At 40.9% G+C, this 10,607-nt stretch overlaps 1 pseudogene; it reads left to right on the top strand.

Annotated features, from left to right (window-relative positions):
* The first annotated feature begins 1,717 nt into the window (after nucleotides 1-1,717).
* Nucleotides 1,718-6,347, top strand: LOC138847885 (zinc finger protein OZF-like; annotated as a pseudogene).
* Nucleotides 6,348-10,607: the final 4,260 nt, after the last annotated feature.

Here is a 10,607-nt window from a genome sequence, read left to right as displayed (position 1 = left end):
TCGGATACGGACTTTGGGAAAGAAGCTGGGAGAAATCTCTAAGGTCGAAAGTGAAAGTGAAAGCTAGAACAGACTTGGATACGGACTGTGGGGAGAAGCCAGGAGAAATGAGGGAGGAATACTGTTGGAAGAAAAGTTAGGAAACATACCGGGTAGAGAAAAATATGTTAGGGAGGATGTAGCCATGGGGGCAGGCTGAGGCGGAGACGTAAGCTAGCTTGGGATTCGTCAAATCAGCCCGGGGAACAAGGGGTGAAAATCTGGAACCAGAGGCAGAGACGTGGGCCAGGTTGGAATCCGTCAGATTAGCCCAGGGAGCAAAAGACGGGAAGCCAAACCGAAAGGCGCAGTCGTGAGCTAGGTTGAATTCTCCAGGTTAGCCCGGGGAACTTAGACTGAATACCGGTGGCAGAAACATGAGCTAGGCTGTGTGATTTGTGGAAGCTGCTGCGCGCAGAGAGAGTGCGTGGGGCACAAGTGGGGAGAGCGCACACGGGGCGCAAGTAAATAGTTAACGTGGGGCTAGCGCGAAGGCCATGGTGCGGGCGCAAAGGGGCGTGGAGACTGCGAAGAGCGCGCGAAGCTGGGAAGTGGCTCAGAGCCGGGAAGCCGCCGCGGGGCGAGGCGCTGAGAAGCAGCCTCGGGGCGGGCGCTGGCAAGCCGCGGGGATAAGAGAAACAAGTTTAGAAGTAAAATGAGAGAAATAAGAATGCTGGCAGATAGAAATAAAATAGGAGAAATAGGAATGCCCGGAGATAGAGAAATAGAGAAAAATAAGGCCTCCCCACAACACGGCAATGAGAGCTTGGATTCGGTCTGCCTGAGTAGGCGATAAGCACCAGCAGGCAGCTCAACCAGAGTATGAGCTGCAGGTCACCGAAGATAGCCACGAATCAACATCAATAAGTCTCCCCACAATACGGCAATGAGAAGGCTTGGATTCGGTTTGCCTGATTGGTAGGGCTTGTAAGCACCTGCAGGCAGTTCTAGCAGAGCAGAGCATGCGCTACAGGGCACCGAACACAGGCACGCATCAGCGCCTAAAAACCTCATCACAACATGGCAAAGAGAGGACCTGGATTTGGTTTGCCTGATTGGTAGGGCTTGTAAGCACCTGTGGGCAACTCCAGCAAGCAGAGCAGAGTGTGCGCCGCGGGGCACCGAAGACAGGCGCATATCAACGCCAAAAATAAAAAGAAAGGGGGATCTGTGGGGAGCAACTTGGACTATACTGTTACTGGAATTAAGACTTATTCTATGCATCTGCTCTCCCACAATATGGCGCTGGGAGAGGAGGAAACAGCTTCTACACAGCTGCCTCCAGTTCAACCAATAAACAGCAGGACCTGCTCCTGATTGGAGGAGAGCAGTGTACTCGGCATGTGGGTAGCAGAGTTGGGATTGGTGGAAGAGGACTATAAAGGAGGAGAGAGACAACATGCACCAGGAACATCTATCTGAAGGAACACCTGAGCAGCCCCCGAGAAAGCCGGCTGGCGGTGTGCTGCTCCCCCGCGGAAGTGGGGAAAGTGGCAGGGGGAACCGCCCTTCCACAGAGGTGGAAGGGTCGGTAGCCAACCCAGGAAGAACCAGCAGCAAACCTGGGGAGGGCCGAGCAGACCAAAGAACAACGCAGGGTCCTGTGTCATTCCTCCACGAAGAGGGGGAGCGACATAATGGTGCCGTGACTCGGATATGAAGCCTAGGCAGGGTTTAGTGTCATTCCTCCACGAAGACGGTGAGCGACATCTTCCCTTATTTAAAAATATTTATGAGCTTGATAGAGAAAGAAGTTGATGGAGTGAGAGAAAGCTAGAGAGCTCCCATGCACCCATTTACTGCCTAAATAATCATATCAAGCAGGGGTGGGGCACAACTGAAGCCAAGAGTCAAGAATAAAATTTAGGCCTTCCTCTTGCTTGGCATCAACATTCCTTCCCCTGTTCTGCATTAGCTGAGAGCTGGAAACTGGAGCTGGCACTGAAATCCAACTTTGGAAATTTGATGTAGAGATAGAGTATCTGAGCTAGCATCATAAACACTAAGTTAAATGCTTACTGTCTCTTTTAAAACATTTTTTTCTCTGCCATAATTGCATTGACTGTGTATAGTGTTTTCCTGGAAATTCTTCTCTGTTCAATCCCTTCATAGCTTCCTGTTGGTTTCTTGTCTTTTTCCCTGAATACTTCTACATTCTTCTGAACATTGCTCATTCCAGAGTGAACGTTGTCTCCCTTTCAACCTACTGTGCAATGGCCATTGACATAGTCTGGCCTTTTGAGCTGAAACTCCTGTTTCCCTCCAGCTTGGGCATTTTCCCCAGCCTTTATACCGTATGTTTGACCCCCTGTTGAATGCTTCTGTGTGGCTGTCCAAATGCTCAACAAATCTGAAATGAAATAGCATCCTTCCTTCTTCTTCCATACCCATGTAGAAGATATGCAACTGTCATTGTTATATGACAGAGTTGACATGATGACCAAGAGTGTTCTATCACAGGTGATGATAGCATTTGAAGAGCTGGCTGTGTACTTTACCTGGGAGGAATGGCAGAACATGAACCAAGCTCAGAAAATCCTGTACAGGGATGTGATGCTGGAGACCTACAGCAGCCTGTCCTCCATGGGTGAGTGACACTCATCACATGCCCAGTGGTAACATTTTCTCAGTATTTGACAAATAAGTGAGCAGTATTTATAAAGTTTAATGAAAGACGGGTATAGAATTTGTCCATGGAGAATCTGAATATCTACCATCTGAAAAGGAATTCAAATTGAAACATTGTAAATATAAGAGTGGGAGTAAGAGAGGGAAGAGATGTGCAGAGCCCTGGATGGGGGAAGAATGCCCACATCAGAGCCTTCCAGGTCAGTCTGCACATTTTGGGCAGGGAGGCCAAGGAAGAAGCAGTGTAGCAGATGTTGAGTGGTGCTCTTTCCATGAGTCTTACTTTCCCAAGTCTTACTTCAGACACAGTTATTCTACAGCATCTATGGAGATCAGTATCTCTGGTGAAGGCAAAGGAAATGAAGTTTCATGGGAAAATCAACAACTGATCAAAACCTCCAGAGTCACATATTATCACAGAGGATTGTTCATAGAAAGAAATGAAAGGAGGAAACCAGGGTTGACATCTTCACAATGAGATAGAAATAATTTTCATGAAATTGAGCAGATTGTGGTCTGCAGAAACGAATTCTTTAAATTGTTGTGAATGTATACCGAAGGTGGTACATTGGAACTTTCTGCAACTGTTGTAGTTCTCAGAAGCTGAGGATGTCAGGTTTCCTTAGAAATAAGGGGAAACTGTAATAGAGTGCAGATAAAACAGTTTTTCATTAGAAAAATCCCACAAATGCTGTTTCCCCGGGAAGACAGAAAATGAGACAACCACAGATGCAAATCTTGTCCCTTAAATGTGATCCTGCTTGGAATACAGATAATTTCACTCTTCTCCACTTGCACGAAAATGATCCAGTAAAAGTTTCCCATCTTGATGGTTGAAATACCAGAGAAGTACAAAACAGACAATTTTATAAAAATGAACTGGAAAGAATAGGACAGGGAAAAATTGATTTCTAGGTAATAGCTGATTATTTTTACTAAACATATGTCCTTTTTTAAAAATCTTATATAGGTGTTTCATCTTTGTGAAAGGCAGAAAGTCAGTGAGAGGAGAAACAGTGAGCAAGAGATTTCCTATTAGCTACCTCCCCAGATACCTGCAGCAGTTAGGTCTGACTAATTTGAAGCCAAAAGCCTGGCATTCCAACTGTTCCAATCTGATATATCACAGGGTCCCAAGCACAAGAACCATTATCTGCTGCCCCATAGTATACATTAGTAGAGAGCTGTATTTGAAGCAGAGTAGCCTGGGCTGAAACTGGCACTGTTTTTGGATGCAGACATTCCAAGCAGTGATTTGTATTCATTTTGTTAATTTTATCCCTCTTAAATACAGTAACTTCATTCCTTTTACATGAGTATGTCAGGAGAAACAATTATATTTGATTTATTGACAACATTATTTTTTTCTCACTTCAGTTGCCATGAAAAGGGATGACCTGATTAGGAAAAACCAGAAAAGTCAGGACAAAAATCTGAATCAGGATGTTACAAAAAATAATAAGACATCAACTCCCAACATCCTTGAATTAAGAAAAACACTTCATTTGATTTCAAACCATATTCCAAAACTGAGTATCAAAAAGAGAATCTATTCAGGAATGAAACCTGAAGAATACAATATATGTTACAATGTGCATCCCCACTGTGGGCCTGATCAACTACAAACTGAAGAAAAATTTGATGCTACTAAGTTACCTGGGAACGCTCTCCAGTTCTGTGAGGCTCTTAATCAACAGCACAAAATTCAGACTGTGCTACAGGCTTTTGAACCAACTGGACAAGGGAATGTCTTCAAAAGGAAAATATATATTTTGTAAATCTGAGAGGCATTTTATGGTAGAAAGTATTACATCAACTCCACTATTGGCAAGACAACTCAAATAGAACAAGATTTCCATAAAAATTCTAACCTCAGTATGCATCAACAAAGTCCCAGAAAAGAGAAAGTTTATGAATATACTAGTTCTTTGGAACCTGTCATTGACCAATCACATCTTAAAATTAATCATAGACCGCTTATAGGGAAGAAACCCTATGCATGTAAGCCTTGGGGAAAATCATTCAGTTATAAATCCTGCCATACCATCCATCATGGTACTGATGTTGTGGAAAACCCTCATGTGTTTAATGAACATGGAGAAGCCACTTACCAGAAGTTACATTTGATTAAACATCAGAGAATTCACACAGGGGAGAAACCTTATGAATGCCATGAATGTGGAAAAACCTTTGGTTATAAAACAAACCTCATAAGTCATCAGAGAATTCACACAGGGAATAAACCTTATGAATGCAATGAGTGTGGAAAAGTCTTTGGCCAGAAGTCAAACCTTATAAGTCATCAGAGAATTCACACAGGGGAGAAACCTTATGAATGTAATGAGTGTGGAAAATCCTTTAGGTGGAAGTCAGATCTCATCCTACATCAGAGAATTCACACAGGGAATAAACCTTATGAATGCAATGACTGCGGGAAAACCTTTGTCAAGAAGGCACACCTCATAAACCATCAGAGAATTCACATAGGGGAGAAACCCTATGAATGTAATGACTGTGGAAAAGCCTTTGGCCAGAAGTCAAACCTCATAAGTCATCAGAGAATTCACACAAGGGACAAACCTTCTGAATTCAATGACCATGGTAAAGCCTTTGGCCAAAAGTCAAGCCTTGTAAATCATTAGAGAAGCCACACGGGAGAAACCTTATGAATGTAATGACTATGGAAAAGCCTTTATGTGCAGTTCAGAACTCAGTAAACAGAGAAGTCACAGGAGAGAAACCTTATGATGGCAATGACTGTGCAAAAGCCTTTGGTCATATGTCAAACATCAGAAAGCATCAGAGAATTCACAAGGGGAGAAATGTCATGAATAATGATGGTAGAAAGCCTTTTGATATCATTCACAACTAAAAACATCTAGAATTCATACAGGGAATTTTGCACACAATTGCCTTTTTATGCAAGTTTCATTTTATCAAATATCAGAATTCATCCAGGGAGAACAATAAGATTATAATAAGTGTGGATATGCCTTTGGTGCCAATCATACCTCATCAATCATAACAATTCACATGGGAAAAAATCTTACGAATGTAATGATTCACAAAGCCTTTTACCATAATTTAGCCCTCATTGCACATTATCAAATTTGTACAGGGAAAAAAGCCTTTGAAAGTAATCATGTGGAAAATCCTTTGCTTAGATGTCATACCCTATAAGACATCAGAGAATTCACATGGGGGAGAAATCTTATGAATGTAATGAGTGTTGGAAAGCTTTGCCAAAATCTCAGGTACAACATTAGAGAATTCACAAAGTGGAGATCTCATGAATGAAATAAATGTGGGAAAGCTTTTTGTCATAGGTCATACCTCATAATCCATCATGGAATTTGAACAGAAGAGAGACTGAGAATATAATGAGGGGTCAGTGCCGTGGCTCCCTTTGTCAATCCTCTGCCTGTGGTTCCGGCATCCCATATGGGTGCCGGGTTCTAGTCCAGATTGCTCCTCCTCCAGTCTAGCTCTCTGCTGTGGCCCAGGAGGGCAGTGGAGGATGGCCCAAGTGTTTGGGCCCCTGCACCCGCATGGGAGACCAGGAGGAAGCACCTGGCTCCTGGCTTCGGATTGGCATAGTTCCAGCCATAGCAGCCAATAGAAGAAAGACCCTTGTCTCTGTCTCTTTCTAACTCTGTCTAAAAAATAAATAAACAAAATAATGCATGTCAAAGAATTTTCTCTCAAATAATGTAAGTATGACAAATCTTATGCTGGGAATCACATCTTATCCAACAGGGACTCATGTCACGGAAAAAGCTTATAAATATTAATAGTGCAAAAAAGTCATTTGTCACAAATCTGTCATACATCAGAGAATTCAGATGGTTTTTTTTTATCCTTTTTTAATAAATAAATTTCCAAAATACAACTTTTTGATTATAGTGGCTTTTCCCCCCATAAGCTCCCTTCCATGCTCAGCTATCCCATCCCCCCCTCCCTCTCCCATCCCATTCACATCAAGGTTCATTTTCAATTATCTTTATATATAGAAGATCAATTTAGTATATACTAAGTAAAGATTTCAACAGTTTGCACAAACACACAGAAACACAGTATAAAGTACTGTTTGAGTACTAGTTATGCTGTTAATTCACATAGTACAACACATTAAGGATGGAGATCCTACATGGGGAGTTAGTGCACAATGACTCCTGTTGATTTAACAATTGACACTCTTATTTATGACGTCAGTAATCACCTGAGGCTCTTGTCATGAGCTACCATGGCTATTGAAGCCTCTTGAGTTTGCCAACTCTGATCTTTTTTAGACATGGCCATAGTCAATGTGTAAGTTCTCTCCTCCCTTCACAGTAAGATACCTCCTTCTTTGATGGCTCATACTTTCTGCTGGGATCTCACTCACAGAGATCTTTCATTTAGGTCACTTTATTTTTGGCACAGTGTATTGGCTCTGCATGCCTGAAATCCTCTCATCGGCTTTTTTGCCAGATCTGAATACCTTAAGGATTGATTCTGAGGCCAGAGTGCTGTTTAGCAAGACACCTGCCATTCTATGAGTCTGCTGTGTATCCTGCTTCCCATGTTGTATGGTTCCCTGCTTTTAAATTCTACCAGCGTTACCAGACAGTAGTCTTTCTTATGTGATCCCTTTGACTCTTAATCCTTTCATTATGATCAATTATGAACTGAAACTGATCACTTGGACTAGTGAGATGGCATTGGTACATGCCACCTTGCTGGGATTGATTTGGAATCCCCTGGCATGTTTCTAAATCTACCATTAGGGGTAAGTACAGTTGAACATGTTCCAAAGTGTACATCTCCTCCCTCTGTTATTCCCACTCTTATATTTAACAGAGATCACTTTTCATTTAAATCTCAACACTTAATAATGACTGTGTATTAATTACAGAGTTCTACCAATAGTATTAATAGAACAAAAAAAATACTAAAAGGGATAAAGTATTAAGTTGAAACATCTCTGTATACCAGGGATAAATTCCACTTGGTCTGGATGGATGATCTTTCTGATGTGTTGTTGTATTCTATTGGTGAGAATTTTATTGAGGATTTTTGCATCTATGTTCATCAGGGATATTGGTCTGTAATTCTCTTTCAAAGCTTCATCTTTTTCCGGCTTAGGAATAAAGGTGATGCTGGCTTCATAGAAAGAGTTTGGGAGGATTCCCTCTTTTTCGATTGTTCTGAATAGTTTGAGAAGAATTGGAGTTAGTTCTTCTTTAAATGTCTGGTAGAATTCAGCAGTGAATCCATCTGGTCCTGGGCTTTTCTTTGTTGGGAGGGCCTTTATTACGGCTTCAATTTCTGTCTCAGTTATGGGTCTGTTTAGGTTTTCTATGTCTTCCTGGTTCAATTTAGGTAGGTTGCATGTGTCCAGGAATCTATCCATTTCTGATAGGCTTCCCTGTTTGCTGGCATATAGGTCCTAGTAGTAATTTCTGATGATTCTTTTTATTTCTCTGGTGTCTGTGGTTACATTTTCTTTTTCATCTCTGATTTTATTTATTTGGTCTTTTCTTTTTTTAGTTAGTTGTGCCAATGTGGTGTCAATTTTGTTTATTTTTTCAAAAAACCAGCTCTTCACTTGGCTGATTTTTTGTAATTTTTTTTGATTCAATCCTGTTGATTTCTTCTTTTATTTTAATTATTTCTCTTCTCCTACTAGATTTGGGTCTGGTTTGCTGCAGATTTTCTAGATCCTTGAGATGCAGTGAAAGCTCATCTATTTGGTGCCTTTCCAATTTCTTGATGTAGGCACCTATTGATATAAACTTTCCTCTTAACACTGCTTTTGCTGTATCCCATAAGTTTTGGTATGTTGTGCTGTTATCCTCATTTACTTCCAGAAACTTTTTGATTTCTCTTTTAATTTCTTCTGTGACCCATTGTTCATTCAGGAGCATGTTGTTCAATCTCCATGCGTTTGCATATGCTTTAGGGATTCCTGAGTTGCTAATTTCCAACTTCATTCCTTTATAGTCTGAGAAGCTGCATGGTATGATTCTAATTCTTTTAAATTTGCTGAGACTTGCTTTATGGCCTAGTATGTGGTCAATCCTAGAGAAGGTTCCATGTACTGCTGAGAGGAATGTAAATGCTTTCTGTGTAGGATGAAAAGTTCTGTAGATATGTTAGATCCATTTGGGCTATAGTGTCATTTAAATCTACTGTCTCCTTGTTGATCTTCTGTCTTGTTGATCTGTCTATTTCTGAGAGTGGGGTATTGAAGTCCCCCAGTATTATTGTATTGGAGTCTAAGTCTCCCTTTAAGTCCCTTAACAAATCTTTTAAATAAACCGGTGCCCTGTAATTAGGTGCATATACATTGATAATCGTTATATCTTCCTGTTGAATTGATCCCTTAATCATTATATAGTGTCCCTCTTTGTCTCTCCTAACATTTTTTGTGGTAATATTTATGGCTACGCCCGCTCTTTTTTCATTTCTGTTGGCACGGTATATCTTCTTCCAGCCTTTCACTTTCAGTCTGTATGGATCTTTGTTGGAAAGATGTGTTTCTTGTAAGCAGCAAATAGATAGGTTTTGTTCCTTAAGCCAGTCAGCCAATCGGTGTCTTTTAACTGATGAGTTAAGTCCATTCACGTTTAATGTGACTATTGATACATAGTGACTTTGCCCTGCCATTTGCCAAAGATAAGTTCTAATATATGCTTTGAGCTTCCCATGCTCTTTTACTGGTAGGTCTTCTTCCTTTCCCTTCTTTCATATTGATGACCGTGTTTCTGTGTCTCTGTGTGTAACACATCTTTAAGCATCTTTTGCAGAGCTGGACGAGTGGCGACAAATTCTTTCAATTTCTGTTTGTTGTGAATGGTCTTTATTTCACCTTCATTCACAAATGAGAGCTTAGCAGGATATAATATTCTGGGATGGCATTTTTTCTCTCTTAGAACCTGTGCTATGTCTCGCCATTCCCTCCTAGCTTGTAGGGTTTCTGATGAGAAGTCAGCTGTGATTCTGATTGGAGATCCTCTGAGAGTAATCTGACGTTTCTCTCTTGCACATTTTAGGATCTTTTCTTTATGTTTCACTCTGGTGAGTTTAATTACCAGGTGTTGTGGTGAGGATCTCTTTTGGTCATGTTTACTGGGGGTTCTATGAGCTTCCTGTACTAGGATGTCTCTGTCCTTCTCCAAACTCAGAAAGTTCTCTGCTAGTATCTCACTAAAAAGGCCTTCTAATCCTTTCTCCCTCTCCATGCCTTCAGGAACTCCTAGAACCCGAATGTTGGGTCTTTTAATAGTATCCTGATGATTCCCAACAATATTTTTTAGAGTTCTAATTTCCTCTTCTTTTCTTTGGTTTGATTGTATATTTTCCTGTGCTCTGTCTTCTAAGTCTGATATTCTCTCTTCTGCTTCACCCATTCTGTTTTTAAGGCTCTCTAATGTGTTTGTCATTTGATCTATTGAATTTTTCATTTCATTATGATTTCTCGTCACTATCACAGTTTCATTTTCTACTAGTTGTTTCATTTCATTTTGATTCCTCCTTAATATTTCCTTTTCATGAGAGAGATTTTCTATCTTGTCCATTAAGGATTTCTGTAGTTCGAGAATTTGTTTTTGAGAACTTCTTAATGTTCTTATCAATTTTTTGAGATCTGCTTCTTGCATTTCTTCTATGTCATCATCTTCATAATCTTGAATTGGGGTGTCTATTTCATTTGGGGGCGTCATAGTGTCTTCCTTGTTCTTGTTACCTCAGCCTTTGTGTTTGTTTGGCATATTAGAGATATTATTTGTTTTTTTCTCGTTATACTGTGACTCTTTATTAAGAGGACTGTCTGCTTTTGATGGATCCTTAGAGGCTGTGATGGGTGTGGCCAGAGAGCTCTGTTTCTACAGGGTTTAGGGTGTGCCAAAGGTGATTCACCCTGATTGTTCTCTTGCTCGCTCTCGCTCGCTTTTTTTTTT

Source organism: Oryctolagus cuniculus, assembly GCF_964237555.1.
Source record: "Oryctolagus cuniculus chromosome 17 unlocalized genomic scaffold, mOryCun1.1 SUPER_17_unloc_2, whole genome shotgun sequence".
NCBI lineage: Eukaryota > Metazoa > Chordata > Mammalia > Lagomorpha > Leporidae > Oryctolagus > Oryctolagus cuniculus.
The sequence above is the reverse complement of the archived record's forward strand: the minus strand, read 5'-3'. Positions and strand labels throughout refer to the sequence as shown.